Raw genomic sequence first — 16,464 nt, 5'->3', positions numbered from 1 at the left:
AGATGTACAGGGGGTACCTGGGCATTCCCACCTGACCTGAGTGTATATTAATCCAGTGGATTCTGTGCTTTTTGAGGGGGACCTTCACTACCAAGATCAGCTGGAGAGCATCATCATGATGCTGGTGGGATCCATGGAGTGGTGGTATTTTCTTTATTCTGTCTCTGTGATTCTCTTTTTGTTCTTCTACCTCCTCTGTTTCTTTCTCTTCCTTGTCCTCTCCTCTCTCTCTCATATTATCCAATAAAAAACATATTATTGACTTTGGCATATAGCCTTATTTGCCCCTTATGTTGGGCAGAGGCATTCCTAGTAACTTTAAAAACTGGACTGTAACAGTGCCCCATCCCTGGAAGTGCTCAAGGCCAGGTTGGATGGGGCTCTGAGCGACTTGGTCTAGTGGAAAGTGTGCCTGCCCATGGCAGGGATCTTTGAACTAGATATTTAAGGTCCCTTCCAACCCAAACCATTCTGTGTTTCTATAAAATGTCCTATTGGAAAAGAGATTTTCTTTTAAATTAAGAATTTTCTTTCAGGATTATAAGCATGATACAGACCACTGCGAAATGAGAACCCTTTGGAAACTAATTGCTGTTGACTTTACCTTGTAAATCTTTCTCAAGGAAAATTCTTAGAGTGATTAAAGAGTTTACGAAGTTGGACAGCATTGACTGGTTGCTTCATTGGCCTTTTAAACTCTTAGGAGATTTTCTTGCATTCTACTGGAGAAAAAAAGATATACTTCACAAAGCTTAGAAAGCAAAAAACAAGGTAAGGAGATATGCATAGTAAAGTGAAACAAAGATAGTAAAAATAATCTTAATTATTGAAATGGAGCAGGATTTCCCTATTTTCCTGACAAATTAATTTTCTTTCATTTAAGTGAGATTTTTTCCCTCTTACTATAATTTGCTTAGCAGAGGTACAGATTGAAGTGATAAATACTGCTGTGTCAGCTGTACATTACAGGTGGATTTTTTGAAGTGATGATGCAAAGACATTTGGTCCATCAGAAGTTGCATTTTGAATTCTTGTTTCAATTACACTATAATTTAGACAGGGTTTTGACATTGGACTTCTAATGAAAACAATAATTTAGACATTTCTGATTGAGTGCAAATAGCACTTTTTCTGATATCGTGTGTTCAGCTGTGAGGATAAGATGATCTGCCTTTGCCAAGAAAACTGGGAGTTTGTGTACACAGGTTTTGGGCTGATTAATCTTAAATAAGTGTGAAACATGAATCACAGAATCTCAGAATTAGTTTGCCTTGGAAGGGAACTCTCCAGGTCATCTAATAAAACCCCTTTCTGTTTGGCCTGGCTTATTCCCCAGTTGGATTTGATCATCTCTTTGTTCAACTCATGCACTACCCAGGGAGATGAAAAATGGTTTTTGCCTTTTTATGTTACTGAACTTTTATATCACATGATCAAGTCCAATAAAATATTGCAGCTCATAAATATTATATTTAATAAATATATAAACCTGGTGCTAGAGAAAATCAGATGAGAGCTTTGTGCATTTAATTCTGCAATGAATATTTATCAGATGCTATCTCAAGTAATGCAGTGGTGCTTTTGCTTTGTAATGAAGGATGCTTTACATACTTTATCTGACATTCCTCACAGAGGAATTTAATAATTTTTTGCTTTTTAAGATTGTCAAGAAGGATCTTGAAAGTACTTTTCACCCTCCTTACCGTGAAACTGATTCATAGAAAGGAGCAACACCACATAAATAAAATAATATTTTATGATTATGAAAACAAATATCATGGGCATTACTGGTATTGTTACTTTTATTATTAGACTCTAAATATGAAGCCTCAGCTTTTTCCCTAGACCGTTGCAAACCATTACAAACCATTCAAACCATTAAACTTTTGAAGTGTTCAATAATATATTCTACATCTCGTGAACTTTTTCTGCTTAATCCACTTTTTGTCAGGACATTCAGAATTTTAGGATATTTGCAACAATGTTTTCCTTTAGAGCAAGAGTACTGAGCAGGGTCAACGTATCTTTCCTTTCCAGGTTAACTTTTTCCATTATTTTTCCCTTTATTTTTGTCAGTAAGAAGAAAACATGCTAAGTTACTTGCTATACATGGGCCACCTTAGCTGTCTGAATTTTCTGAAATAACCCAAAAGCCCTTAAAAAAGAGGTAGTATTTGGAAACTTCTCATCTTTTGGAGTAGAAACTGTTTTAAAAAAGTTATTGCATGCTGCTATTGCATCAATCACTTCATATTTAAGTACTCTCCAGTTTAGAGCATCATGTTCTGTTGTATTATCATAATTCTTTTTTATTGCAACAGTTTTGTCTGCATATTACTACTACTAACCAAGCCCTACTTCTATTCTCTTGGTGTATCACATATGGGAACAGAGCTGAAGGAGCAGGAAACAGATACACAAGCAGCTCAGCAGAGAAACAGAAGTTTTCTAGAGAAAAATAAGGTTTGTAAAGTTTTTAACTACCTAGAAAGTAATTGAGATGATGGGTTGAAAACAAGCTTGAAAAAAATACATCTATTTTTGAGTACATAGAAGGTACAGCTGTATTTCTTTATAATGTCTTTTATATTATAAAAAATCTTCCATTAAAAAATCGGTTCACATGTTTAGGTCAGAGCTGATTGTCCAATAAAACTGACTTTTCCGTTGAAGGCATTTTGGGACCTAGTTAGACTCATTTCCAACTCCTGGTTAATGAACCAACTGAACCTTGAAGATTGAATGAAGCTTGATTCACTTTGGAAAATTAGCAGGGTTCTACATCAACACGAGGAGTAAATAAGGCTTAGGCAAGTTTCTCTGGCATAACAGAATTCTTGCCAAAAGTGTTTCTTCCTTTCATCACCTTGGAATTCTGTGATTGCAGGATGGAGATGCAGACAAGTGCCACATTACTGGCAGCTGGTGTGAGGAGTGACAGGAGGTGTGGCTGCAGCTTCAGCAGGATGTCCCACAGCATCCACAGCTGGGCTCTGCTCATCACTGCTGCAGCCTCACCTCGAGTCCTGGGGGCAATTTTGGGCACCACAATGTAAAATAACACTAAGCTTTCCAAAGGAGTCTACAAATATGATGAAGGATCTGGAAGGGAAGCCCTCTAAGGAGCAGCTGAGTTCTCTTGGTCTGTTCAGCCTGGAGGAGACTGAGGACAGAGCACATCTCTGTTTGCAACTTCCCCACAAGGGGCAGGGAAGGGACAGCATCAATCTCTCCTCTCTAGTGACAGAGCCTGAGGGAACAGCCTGGAATTGTGTCAGAAGTTTAGATGGGATATCAGGAAAAGGTTCTCCCACCCAGAGGGTGGTTGGGCACTGGAACAGGCTCCTCAGGGGTGTGATCACAGCACTAAGCCTGACAGAGCTCAAGAAGCATTTGGGCAAATCTTTGGGCATGTGGTGGGATTTTTGGGGTGTCCTGCACAGGGCCAGGAGTTGGTCTTGATGATCCTGATGGATCCCTTCCAATTCAGGACACTCTATGAGCCTTCAGAGTCACCCCAGAGCTCCTGTGTTCATGGAGAATAGCATAGTTTGATATTACTTACTGCATGCCAAGACGTGCCTGTGACTCACAGTAAATAAATCCTATCTCCTTAAGGGACATAGTAAAGGCATTACCTGCACTTGTGTTTTATAAGAAAAAAAAAATCTATTTTGTTAATGATATATGGTCAGATATATCCAGTGGAGAAAACTTGAGGAAAGGAGTTGGAGTGGTATTTACAGATACATCACTTTGAATGTATCATGTTTACATAGGTAGAAACAAGCCTTGGAAAGACTGCATGCAGAGAGAAAACTTTATCATTGTTTTCCTGTTTAAATTAAGCTATCTTAAATTTACTATTCATATACACAAATTACTCATATAGCAGCTGAAAAAGGTGGGATGATGAACGGATTTTATTCCACAAAGTTCTCACTGACGCCTAGTTTGTTTGTTTTTATTTTTTTTTTTTTAATGATTTCCAGTAGTGTTGGAAATCTGGATTACCTAGAGCATGTTTTCTTAATTCTTGAATATACCTTCTACCCAGTTCTTCTTTGCATCTAAAGATATAAAAGAAGTTTGGGGTGAGGAAAATGGTTCCAGTGTTTATAAAATAGTCCTTTTGCTCCTCTAAAATATACACCAATTTGTACAACAAATAACTATTATAAAATTTTGGGTGCTGCCTAAGAGCAGAAAACTGTTTCACGTTAACACAAGAACTGAAGAAGAAAGTATACTTGCATCTAATGTTAGCATGCTCTAGCTATTTATTATTTTGATGTTCCTTTAGGAATTATAAAATGAAACATTAGAATTTATAAAGTAAACTTGCTTGTAAATTATTTATGATTCATAAATAAAAGCTTTCACATGTATTGCTGTTGTGTTTCTATTTGTAAAATATTGAATTTTTCAAGTTTCAGCTGTTTGTGTTAAATTGCACAAGTTGAAAAAGATTTTTGTCTTTCTGAACATTACTATACAAATTCTTGTTATACATTATGGGGACATCTAAAATTATGAGGACAAGAGGCTTATTCTTACCTTTTTATTGTTAACTTTTACTGAGGAGTACTGCTTGTTATTTAAAAACCTGAGGAAATATTAACTCACAATTAAAACTGACAGCAACTAAAAATTTCATGAATTAATGAAAATTAAAAATTAGTGTTTTCTAACACTAAACAAACTGCTATCCCTGTCAAATACAAGTAGTTCTGATTTAAATAAGTAAACTCTTTTCAAGTGCAATTTCTTTTTAAGTTACTTTAGAAATAAATTCTCTTGAGAGTCATGAAATAGTAATTACTACATATGTTTTTATCCTGTCATAACATTCTGAAATGAAAATGCATTTTACTGTCTAACTTGATGAAGTTTTCTGATGTCTTCATTCTCTGGTGAAGGGCTATGTTCTTATATTTTGTTTTGATTATTATCTGCTAGTTAAAATCCTAATGTCAAATGAAACAACTCATGGAATAAATTACTAAGCAACCTAAGAAGAAAGATATTACAATGTTGTTGACAATAAAAGTTGTTAAAATATATCTTACCCTTTTTTTTTGCCAAAGTCTAGGTTTTTTTAAAATGTTTTCAGCATTTTTTGATATGTAGGAATATTTCTTAGAATCATAGCATCTTGGGATGATTTAGTTTGAAAAAGACCCTTAAGATCACCAAGTTCTACTGTAAACTAACACTGCCAAGTCCACCACTAAACCATGTCCCCAAGTGCCACATCCCCATCTGTTTTAAATGCAGGGTTGGTGACTCTACCATCTTGATCTAAAAAAAATTAATTTATTTGAAATTAAAATTATTCATATTATAAAATTACCCTCAGAGCTAAATACAACTTTTGGTATAGGGAAAAGTCATATTCTTCCAATAACAAAGGCCATTTAATTTTTTTTTATTATTTGACTGCATTTTTCAGTTCTTACATTTAGCCAACTCATAATTCTTTAGCTGCATTTATCATATCTTTAGTTTAATATTGCTTTTGATGTTGCCTGTAGCTTGAATTTTTTCTAAAAGATTAATTACAAAAAAGGAAGAAAACACTAACTCTTTCCAGGAATCAGATTAGAGGGATATATGCTGGTTTGTCTGTTAACATTTTTCTGTCTGTTTCACTGAGAATTTTTAACCTCTGCATTTTGAAGAGGGGACTTGTGATTTAGTTGGAATGTGGTCAGGTGATTTTTGCTAGCTTTGCTCTGCCAAATGTAGTCTTTTGGAGAGCAATAGTTTCAGTGTCTGGACAGGGTCTCTTGGTGGAAATTAGGATGGATAGTAGCAGACACACTGAAAGAGGCAGAACAACAATTAGAATTGGGACAGGAAATATTAATACTACAAAAATGATTTTGTAGGAGTTGATCCTGGGAGGAATAACAAGAAGAAGGTGATAAGATGGAAAAGCAGTGAGAGAAGTTCAGCTCACTAATGTGCCACCTCAGCCACTGCCACCCTGGAGGGAGTTGTAGACTGTGGATAAGTCACTCCTCAGCCTTCTCCAAACTGAATAAGGCAAGAGATCTCAGCCTCTTCTCGCTAGACTTGTCCCCAAAATTCATTATTTCCTGAAAGAAAAGAGTACTATCATGTCTAGCAAAACAATTCTGAGAAATTTAGCATTTTATCTTCACATGGAGTATTAACCCAGCATTCATATTGCTGAAGTCAAGAATAATTTTCAAAATCAGGCTTGATTGCCTTAAAGGAATAAATAAACTCTCATATGAGTATTTGGTGCAATATTACCTAAACGGTCAAACTAAATAATCAGAAAGTTTGGTTTCCCTTATACTTAGTTTGCTGTGGTAATTTTAAACTGATGCTCACATTAAATATTTGAGAAACACTCTTCTGGACTGGAGTAGTTAGACATAAACATGATTTGTTGTACTCTCAGATTAAATATTTTTTTCAGTCTTCTTTCCTCAAACTCAACCCAAGAACAGACCTGCTGGTTCTAGGTGAGACTTTGTCTAAACCAGTGTCCTGCCTCCAGCTGAGGTCAGCACACACTCAGAAAAGTGTGAAAATTGATGAAGTGTCTGCATCTGCAGTTTCTCCTATGATACACTTTAGCACCTTCCCCAAGAGTCAGGTATTCTGTGGAAAAATAAAAATGTATTTGTTCAAAAACATATTATCTTTTTTCATGGTCTTTTTTTCTTCTATTAGAAGAGGGAGTGAACAGTGGACTACTTTACTGCTTCCTGATTTTGTAGCAATTGATCATTTCCTTCTAAATCTTTTCTTTCCAACCTGAGAAGCTTTGGATATTCATATTTTTGTCATGTGAAAACCAGTAGTTCATTTTTTCTCAACATATTGCAGTTCTCAGACAACCCTTTTGAAATGAATTGGTGTACTTTGTAGTGTTATATGTTATTTTATATATCTGCCTTCAAACCTCACCTCTGAAGAAAATTTCAGTTTTGACTGAATCTGCAAACCATATGAGCAGAGAGAAAGAAATGTTGGAGCTCTCTGTTTACAAAAATGTACTTTTATGAACATGAGGATCAATGTGCCACGTTCAAAGCTCAGCAATTCAGGTCAATACTCATGGAATATCAAAGCTTTTTATTGCTAATGTTGATGGAAGTGGCACAGAGATCAGAGACCGAGAAATTCGAGCACAAGAGCAGAGTTCCAGTAAATTTAATGGGAAAATCCTTGTTCATTCCAAAGGATGCAAATTTTGGACTAGATCTACTGAAATAAAGAATAATACCAGTTTTTGCACTTAGCTTCAAACCATATAGACCATATGAAGAAAGGCTGCAATTTTATCTGTAAACAAGGTGAAAGGAAGAAAATGGTAACCATTTAAGCCTAACTGTTACAATACTAATAATAGTTATTTTATTCTCTGTTTTAGTAATCTTCAGTTTAATTTTTTTATATTTTTAAATTTTCTTCTGGCATTCCAAATGTAGCAGAATTTCTAATATTAAAAAATTGTTTCCTGTTTACACAAAAACAACACTTCAAATAATCTTATTTTACTATCTTATCAGATTCAAGTTTTTCCTTTTGTTCACTTTAATTTCCAGACATCTACTTCATAGTTTAGCAAAATAAAAGGCATACATGAGCCTAAAATTCATGTTATGACACATTCTGGTATTTCTGACACTAAAAATATTTTTTTATGCTTGTCTTTGCAAGAGATACAGATGCATTCATTTAGCTACCAGCACAGTATTTCAGTTTCAGGGATGACTTAATCATACCAAAGCATGTTTTTTGTGTACTTTTATCTGTGAAAAGTATGAATTAATGAATAGATATTTGTTCTGCATTAACTTGACCTTATGGTCAATATTTTAACTTTCAGAAGGTTTTCTCTACACAAATGACAGGCTTAAAAATTATTATCTGTTTTTCATAATTAGTTTTAAAACTCAACTTCTGTTGTATTTAATTCAAAGCTTTTGTTTTTCTTTTTTTTTCTTTTTCTTTTGTTTTTTAGGTGTAAGAAAAGATTTTCAAATGGCTGCCAAGTTTTCCTTGGGAACTTAAAACTTGAGTCCATTAATTTCCAAGTGAAATGGTCTTACTGGAGCTGTAGTTCACCTTGCTTTCTTGAATGGAGAAAAATAATATTCCTTTTATCTGTCTTTTAATGGATCTATCTTTGGAGTACTCTGTTCCATTTCCAAAGAGGAGATATTGGTTGGCAGCTCTGAGACACAATTATAAAAAGAAACAAACAACCAACTTCTGTGTCTATTGTTCTCTCTCACTTAAGGACATTATATTTATAATGAAAAACTCTTGTAGTAATCCAATGCAAGGTTTCTCAAGGAAAAGCTCACTTTTCTCAGATGTGAATGTCAGATAAAATCCCTTTAAATGAGAACATTGGGAAAATGTCTTGTTAGAAATAATACATTTTGAACTTAAGGTACATTCTTAGTGTCTTTGCTGATTTCAGGCTTTAGTGAAGATAGTGAATTGGATTAATGAAAGATACAATAGTTAATGTAAAGTCAGGAGTAAAATCAATGTTAGTAGAAACTATACAAGTGTTTATTATTTGCTGCAAAAATATCCTGACTTAGAAGAGTTTAAGCAGCTGTACTGGATTGTCAGAATATTTGTTCACTTGCATTTTGTTTGGAACTCTAGCATATAATGCTTATAATTATTATCATAATCAATTTTAAATTATTCCTGTAATTCATTATCTAATAATTACCTATGAATTGACCACTGCTTCTATACTGACAGTGGTAACTTTTGTGCTCCACTGGAACTATTGAACCAATTACTTGAGAAGAAACTATTTGCAATTAAAGAAGAGGTCTTTAATCCCAATGTACAGAAATATTTGCTTCTGAAAGTAGGAAAAAACATAAATATATCACACAGAATGCTACTTCAGGGATTTCTGAAAGTGTAATCCCAATTCTAAAAGCATTCCCAGGTTTCTTTGCTTACCTGGCAAAGAAACAGTAGGTTCATCTATAAAACCTGTCAATTGATAAAAATAATTTAAAATCCTACATAAAGATTATGTCACACCTTTCATACTTCTGAAACACAGGGGTACAGAATGTCAAAGTGAAATTCTAATCAGATTAAAAACCATTCTAACCTGTTTGAATATTCAGCTCACTGGATGTTACATTGTATAAGATAAATTAGACATACATTCATAGAACACAAAAATGTATTGCTTGTTCCTTTCACTTGTTGAATTAAATGGAGAAAATCAGATTAACATGCCTTGTCTAAATTTGGTAAAGGAATAGTGACAGTGCTATTGTCTATGGTGACTTTTTCAGAGGCAATTTGATATTGAACAAATGGTTACTACTGATACTTTGATGGATGACCTAAAGAAAGTGATGAATGCATTTATTTTTCATGATAAAGTAGATGGATCAGGAAACAAGTTTTCTGGCACATGTCTAAAAGGCTAGAGAGTGTTTTATCTGAAGAATGTTTTTCATGAAGATTTTTATATGATTTGCAAATAAAGAAGAAGAGAATTAACTTTCTTTTTAAGCTAAAGCTTTAAAATTTGGTCTGCTCTTTTCTTTTTAAGAATTCCAGATAAAGAATATACATGGAACTTTAAAGACAGATATAAGGGATATTGTATAACCCTTTATATACTACTTACAATATGGTTTATAAAACATTTAACAGATGCGAAAAAAGGCATCATCCTGCTTCCTGTGTAGAGCTAAAAAACTTTACCAGAGTAAAGTACCCTTTGAGGATAGTTAGATTAGACTTCTTTAAATAAACAGAGAAGCTGGAAATACCAAATAAAATAAGTTTATGTGGAATAACTTGCTTTAAGCATATATAGTACATGGATGACTGATCAAATTTTTGTCAAGGACTCTTTCCTTGTGAAAATGTAAAACTGAATAGATTTTAAGAGAATATGACCATTCTGGAAACCTGAATTGGAGATTTTCACTGATTGATTAGGTAAATAAAAGATCTCCTGGGACAAATTAGATGCTGGATGTCCAAAGAACCAGTCTGATACTGATAGTACTGATAATAGTGATGCAATGGGAAAATATTGGGTGGCATTTCAGATTTCCAATACAAGAACAGTTGTCATCTGTCCTGAGTCAGTAGGTGCCATTCTACCAAACAACAGCCCAAAGACATAATATATAACATTTGTAAAGCCATGAAACAAGCAGATTCTTATTCCATATATTCTGAAAAAGAAGAGTGCCAGGTTGCAAGACAAAACCTATTGTCTTGGGTTTTTTTTCACTGAACAATAGGATATTTTTTTTTTCTGTGACAGTTGCAAAAAAATCTTTTTTGAGAAGACACTGCTTTTTTCATGAGCAACATGCATACAAATACACAAGGAGTTTTATAAATGCACAAAATGTGACTGCATTGCTTAGAAGTGACTACCTCAAATACAGGGGAAAAGGAAAGATTCAGAAAGTAAAGTCATACAGCCTTTGGGCCAACAGTACAGAAGCAGACAAGGCTTACAAATGATCAGTTTTTTCTCCTCAGATGCCTGTGTCTAGGAAATTTGAACTGCTAACAAAAAAGAATTGAACTCAAAGAAGGAAAGAAGCAATACTTTTAGTGCCAAAACACAAAGTACTAGCAGTAAAAATGAAATGAAAAAATATTTTCAGGATGTCATTTGTCTGGAAGGAATGAAGTATAGTGTTCACACACAGTGATTCCTCAAAATGCAGAGCAAGATATTATACAGTCAAGTCTCCTTTTGTGAGAATCAAATATTTTCAGCTGGAATAAAAACATGTCAAGCAAAGAGTTTTTCCATAGATATTTACTTCCCTTATAAGCAGAAAAGCAGTGAATCCTCTTCTGCAAGGAAGTTAAAACCAAGAGAGTTGGTTGTTGTTCCATTTTTTGCTTGTAAAAGCAATTCTATCAATTCCTAGTAAATCACAGAGGAACTTTTTGTAGGTGCCTGTTCTGCATGTGAAGCACAGGGACTAAAACCATGGACTATGTTTTCTGTCATGTGCTCGGTGTGAGCCTGAAACATTTATGTGTTTCAATGAGTTACACACCTCAGCCCACAAATTTGCATTAATTGTCTCCACACTTCCCTTGAGCAGCACATCCTGCTGACACCCTGCTTCCCTATTACACACAGCTTTATTCCTGACCCATGAGAGCTCAGGCTTCATCCTGTACTGTTGTTGTGAGCAGGAAGCAATCTATCCCTTTTATCAGTATATATGCAGAAATTATATATGCTCAAGCAGGGACTCACCCCTCTCTGTCTCACCTGCACTATGATTTTTCTGCTGGGTTGCCCTTTTCTGAAAGTGAACACGATTCAAGTTTAAACCAGAGCCTCCACCATGACATGGGACATGTCATTTATTCACTGCTTTGCTTTAGAGTGAGCTTTCACTTCAAACAATTTGCTCCATTTCAGGTATAGGCAGAACAGCACCTTAAGCAGAACAAATTGATTTGCCTTAGGAAAATATTTAGGAAGTATCACCAGGCAAATAGGAAGTGCTGAAATTTATTGTATTATTTTATTATTTTCTCTGGCTGTTCAGGAGAGAGAGTTGGTTATTTTTGTGACAGAAATATAAAGTGGAAAATTTTTGCTTCTTTTCTGATTTTGCTTTCTCTTTGCCTGTTGAAGGTGGGGTGATCTTGTCATCTATCAGACACCACAGTCCTCTGAATGTCTGGAATGGGGTATGGTTAGTAGCTACAATTGCTATTGAACAGCTTGAACCCTATTTCAGAAAAGGTCCTTTTCCTTCTTTAGCCAGATTTAATCAATACAATAGTTATGGACTTGGTGTGTTTTCCTTCAGAGGTGTGGGAGTGTGAGAAACTGCTTTTAAAAACTTTACTGTATATGCAGCAAATCCTAGGTCTAAAAAGGAAGTAATCTTATAGACATACCTAATTTAAAATTTGCCCTACAACTGAAGTTTTATGATCCTGTTTAGTCCCATCTAAATCAAAAAGGAGAATAAATATTATAAAAATTAGAGTTTTTTTGATAACTTATTTAGCACTAGGGTTTAAAGGATATATTTTTCAAAAGATCTATAAAAATCCATTCCTTGTGCTTATGATTTTTTTTCTTCATTCCTCTAACAGTTAAAGATAAAAAAGGAGAGACATGGAAGAAAAGAGATGTGCAGCAGTCTCATATTACTAAGGCACTCTCTGCTTTTTTCTTGGCCTCAGTGTTGGAACAAGGAAGGTACAGTACCTCAGATCTATTTTTAAGAACAGAGAGAATTTAGACAAAGCCTCCTTTACACATGGTTGCTTTGAATCTCTTTTGAAAGTTTGGTGCAGCTGTGAGGTTAATTCTATGGCAGGAGACTTTCTGATGCAATCATTGATTTCTTAATTGCTTCAAAGCTGCAAAGAAAATGTGATGTTTTGTGTGCATCCCTTACCAGAATTGGAAAAGACATACCTAAGTTCTTTGACCGAATAACCAGACTGGCCCTTTTGCACTTAACCATTTTGTTATTTATTCAGTCACGGGGGAATTTGGCTTAAAAATAGTCTGCATCTCCTCATTCTGTGTTCAGACAGTCTTGGACTTGGACTTAAAAATTATTTGCTGCTTAGTTATGTTATTGCTTATTTATTAATGGGCCTTATATGTACTCTGTGGGACAGCCTTGGAAGCTGTTTCTCACTTATGATTACAGGCAATGACCATCTTCCTCAGCAGGTGTGCTAAATTCAAATGGTTTGAATACAAGACATTCAGAGCTTGTTAGAATAAGTGTCATGCAAGCATTTTAGGTAGAAGCTGTTCCTGTTGTAGTTAGTAGATATTGATTCAAAAATTGTTAAAATCTGCACCATGATTTTTCAGTCACATGCTGTTCTTGAGTGTTTGTGATATGTGACCCTGGAATGTTCAAATTGCAACACAGAACTGCCTTGGTTTGAAAGACAGGGGTTTGCTAAGGAAGGTAGAAGCTCCCTTGGAATGGAAAATGTAAATGTTTTCCCTCTGAATTATAATAATTTTCAATCCTCCTCTGAAGCCCAGAGAGAGCTGACCTAACCCCATCCTTTGTCTGTCCAATTCTCGTGCTATCTCTGCCCTCAGAGAGAAACTCCCTGAGAAGTGTGACCAGATACCCTCCTCTCCTGAGCTTGATAACTTATTTTGTTTCTTAAATATCCAGTTAGTGATTCCAAGCATCTTACAGGAAGAAATTCTATATGTAAAAAGGAGCAAAAGCAAAGAAACTGAACTCCCAACATTGGAATCCATGGCGGTTTTGGTGGCTTTCAGTCTGTTGTATGTAAAGAGTATGGGAAGAATATATCTGCAAAAGATGATAGAGGTCTAAAATAACTCTTGTTTGGATTTTTGTGTTGTTTCTGAAATCTTATTCATTGCACCAAATGGAACCTGAACCTCACTTCTCACAATAAAGCATATTAGCTCCCAATTTTTTTTTAAGGGGAAGGGAGGAGGAGGGCAGAGGGAGGCAATAATACATATGAGATCAATAATACAAAATTAATAATTTATATAGGAAAAAAAACCCCAAACAAATCCTGATTTCTTCCAAACTGTATTTATGGAAAATCTTTGAAAATGCTATGCTTTCAAAGCACTGTATAAAAAGAAAATAATTCCTATGCGTCCTTTTGGAACATCTTTAGGAAGAGTTTCAGTTATTCAGAACATTATTTTTGCATCTTCTCAAATTCTTAGTGTTGATGTCACTCATAAGCTATCCACCAGCTAATTTCTACATGGCTTAAAGAGGACACGATGTCACAGTCTTGGTACTTCTCTAGTCCTTTTATTTAGAAAATTTTAAATTATAAACATTTTTATGGACCAGTAGCGGGGTAAAGGATCCATATTATAAATGGAAATAAATGCCATGCTCTTCAAAAACATTTATACCAAACTATTCAATATTTTTAATTACATTGCTTTAATAGATAATACTAATACTTAACTTCTCCTACATCCAGCCATAGATTTATATAAGCTAACAAGAAATATATAAATAATGTAATTAATAAAGAAGTTTTAATATAAGATACACCTTTTCTGATTAGAAAAACAAGCCAGATGATGTCAATGAAATATTTCTTGATTTATTCAATTTCCTTGGAAAACAAGATTTTCTATGAATTTTTTTATTTTAGGTGATTCCATCTGAAAAACTTCTATTCCCTGAAAGTCAGGTTCATTTCAATTTTATATAATATAGCCAGAAATTTAGGTAATGAAATATTAGTTGCATTTGCAAGTCTTACCTGTCTTTCTAGGTTATCAATCTGTCTTTCATTCTTGTACATTAATGAGAAAAAGAAAAGGCAAGTAATTAATATATTTTGGACATTATCCAAGAAGAAATGAAGTATTTCCAAGCCAGTACAATTGCTTTAACATCAGATCATATGTTTCTTCTCCAAAACAAAGTGCAAGGAACCAACACCCACTCTCAACTAGATGTGAAGTAAAGCCCCTTCTCAACATAGAAGAAAGGAAAACTTTCTCTTCTGTAACATGCATCAAGAGATGGAGCATATATGCAAATTTTTATGATTCACAGATTAAGAATTCCTTTTACTCATTTGAGTGGCTCACAACAAGCAGGACGAGTTCTTTCAGCCATTACAATTTCCAAGCTTGGAGTTCTAATATAGGACAGGACACTTGCTGTGCCTCAGCAGCTACAGCACAGTTTAAGGGTTTGTTTATTTAGTGAGAGTCTCAGCTACAGCATTTATTACCAAGTTTGTGATTTTGACAAAACTGAGCAAGAAGATAACATTTGTTGGAGCTGTGGGTGCCAGAGGGAAATCAAATGAAAGTTAATAAGTGATGCACACTGCTGAAAAATATGATTACAGTTTGAAGATCTGCTGTTGTTCCTGCTGCTGCAATCAAATCTCAACCTAAAGGCAGAAAGAGCTGAAAAGGGCAACACTTTGGGAGCACAATTTCAGTATTTGGTAGATGTAAGTCAATTAGTGCCATCTATTTGCAAGACAGTATCAAAACATATCTGAACATAAAAATTGTATTGCACTGGAAGTGCAATAATAACTTAAGTTGCCCAGGCAAGAATGAACCAACCAAGTGCTGCAGTGTATGGTATAAAATGCATATATGGGGCTGTGGGCCTCACAGGGGAAAGAAATCTTGCATGCTAAGTGTATGTAAGTAAGAGGTTGGTTTATCAGGGGAATTTTTGTTTGCTTTTTTGCAACTGTTTCCTCTTCATGCAAGTGTTGAAACGGGTGACATAAACTGAGAGTTTGGTGAATAATGTTCATTTACATCCTTTCTTTCAGATACATGGCTTGTTAGTAGATTCTAGCTTATCTTTGACTATTATGAGAGATTAAATCTCACTTATTGCTTTAATAATCACCTACATGTTGTGGGAAGGTGGATTATAAGAGAGCAGAGACAGTGCTGAAGGCAATCTCACCCCTGATAATAAGGAGAAGCAGTGAGTAAGCAGCAGGTTCTGCAGAGGGAGGATAATGTTTTTCACTGTGCCACTCCTTCCTGTGCAGCAAGACACCACTGTCTAGCTGCAAATTAATACCCTACACACAGAGCCCTTCTCCAGATATTTCCAAGGAAAGACCATGCATGCCCCAGCAGAATTCCTCCTGGCAGAGGTACTGGGGTGTTCCTTGCTAAACTCCCTTTTTTACTCTGTGTGTGGGTCCCCACCCCTGTCAGACCAGGAGTGTGGATTGTTACCACAGATCACTGGAGCCATGGGAGCTGATCTCTATCCATCTCTTTTCCTATTTTACTGCCTCTACTTTCTTAATCTCTTATCTCTTCTCTCAAATCCCAGCACAGCTACACATCCCTTTTCCCAACAATCCCAAAGAGGCTGAAATAAAAATTATTGCTGTTGTTAAATTGGTTATTTAGTATTGTTTTGCTTTAAATCCACTCCAAGAGATCCTTTAGTAAAGACCTTACTGACATGTCTCAGAGGCTGGGAAAATATATGGGCTGGGGTTCCAAAGTGTGGGATTATATGAGCAACACAGTTGTCTCTTTTAAAATACCTGTGAGGATTTCCCCTTAAGGGGATCAGTTTCTCTGGGCCTTTAGGAATATCAAACACTCTCAATTTCTTGTTTGCTGCTTTGTAATTCTAAATACAGCCCAGGTTTCATTGACCATGTGGCAAAACACATTCCTTTCAGTGGGTTTGTTCAGCTAGCAGGACATCACAGGTGTCATCACAGGTGCTAAACACCAGATTATCAACTGACCTTGTGTGAACTCTTCTGTATCTCAGACACCTAAAATGTCTGAGAGAGAAGGAAGGCTGTCTTCTATTCCAGACATTTCACCACAAAATTGTAGACAAACTGTAGTGATGTTATGGCCCATGTCATTGCTTTCTTCCTTTACAATGAGCAGTGAAAAAACTGCTGCAGAGAGAGTTACAC

This window comes from Erithacus rubecula, assembly GCF_903797595.1.
Source record: "Erithacus rubecula genome assembly, chromosome: 1".
NCBI lineage: Eukaryota > Metazoa > Chordata > Aves > Passeriformes > Muscicapidae > Erithacus > Erithacus rubecula.
The sequence above is the reverse complement of the archived record's forward strand: the minus strand, read 5'-3'. Positions refer to the sequence as shown.